General features: G+C 44.0%; 1 long non-coding RNA gene across 1 annotated transcript; it reads left to right on the forward strand.

The window, feature by feature from the left end:
- Window positions 1-479: 479 nt before the first annotated feature.
- LOC147962953 (uncharacterized) lies at window positions 480-1,223 on the forward strand. The gene is made up of 3 exons (XR_015609372.1): window positions 480-779; window positions 871-1,044; window positions 1,137-1,223. It is a non-coding gene; the product is annotated as an uncharacterized LOC147962953 (long non-coding RNA).
- The last annotated feature ends 269 nt before the right edge of the window (window positions 1,224-1,492 follow it).

Genomic DNA, 1,492 nt, shown 5'->3' on the forward strand with positions numbered 1-1,492 from the left:
AAAGAAGACAACCGCTACGTCTGCTCGGTCAGCGTCTAGCAGTACAACCAGAGGCGGGAGGACATACAGATTCGGTCCTTCTCTGAAGACTCCAGAGAAGTTACCATACGAGAGGACCCAGGAGGAGAACGCCGAGATCGCGCAAGAAGAAGTGAAGAAATTCTTTGAAGGGGTGAAAGCAAAGAAACATCCACCTCCGGAGGAGAAGGTAGATCGGGTGAAAGTGAAGCGCACTCTGGCTGCCCTGACAAAACCACCGAAGTCTGATCCGCCGAAAGGAAACTATGACCGCATTATTGGAAAAGAATTTGCCGAAGCGGAGCGGTCGGGAAGTACTGTCAGTGATCAAAGGCTGAAAGAACGACGAGCTGGGAAACAAATTGCCCAGCTCGGCGAACAAGCGAAGCAATCGTGCCCCCCGCTCAAGGTGCCTAGCCACAACGTCGATAATGATCCCAGGATGGTTCCCGGTTATAGCAATCTTGCAGATTACCTGCCCAACGAAGTACATTATGAACCCATGGACGTGCAGATACAAAGATACGAGTACGGGAAGCCTCTTGTCAAAGATGAAAGATCTCTATCAACGATGATGCGAAGATTGCATGATTGGTACTTGAAAATCTGCAGAGACTCTGGGGGAGGAGTACTTTGTATGCGAGAGTTAAACCGGAGCATGACCTCGTTGGAATTGATCTGTTGCCTGTTCCATTTGAGGAGTTCTATCAGTTTTTCAATCAATTGGCCCTCGATAAAACAACGGTCGCCTGCTACTGTCTGTAAGTAGTACTACTTCTGTCATTAAGTTTCTCTATATAGCTTAGCTCTTTCATTGCATGTATTTATAATCATCCTCACTATATTATGCAGATTGAAGATCGTCGAATTGAAGAAAAGACAAGTCGGTGATATTGGGTTCATTAACACATATCTCATAGATGCAACTCAGGTTAAACTTCATGCCGTAGCTACCGAGGCCAGCTTGCTACGATCGTTCGTAATAAATCAAAACAAAGATATAATACTCTTTCCTTACAACTTCAGGTGAGTGTTACTGTCTTGTGCGTATTCGGTTTCCCTTATATATTAGTCAAGGTTATAGTAATGTAATTGATGAGTTATGCATGTGTGTGCAGTTACCACTATATTCTCCTAGAGATTAAGCTTGAGCAGGGAGTAGTAACCGTCTTGGAATCTAAACGAAAAGATCCCAAGGAGTATGCGGACATGACTGAAATCCTCAAGAAGTAAGTTAAATCGATCATTATCCACCATATCGGCAACTTTGTTCATTTCCTGATATCAAGTAATTGTTTTCTTTGTCCGGCAGGGTTTGGAGAAAATTCACCAAACCAGTTCTGGGACTGCCGAAGGAGCTGGAATTTAGACACCCGAAAGTAAGTACTATAGTAGCATGTTCCGCGCATCTCCTAGTGATTCAAGCGCTAGTTTCATCAATACCATTTAGCATTATTGCTTATCAGTTTGATTG

Source organism: Triticum urartu, chromosome 6A (assembly GCF_056163025.1).
Source record: "Triticum urartu cultivar PI428250 chromosome 6A, HENAU_Tu73, whole genome shotgun sequence".
NCBI classification, from domain to species: domain Eukaryota; kingdom Viridiplantae; phylum Streptophyta; class Magnoliopsida; order Poales; family Poaceae; genus Triticum; species Triticum urartu.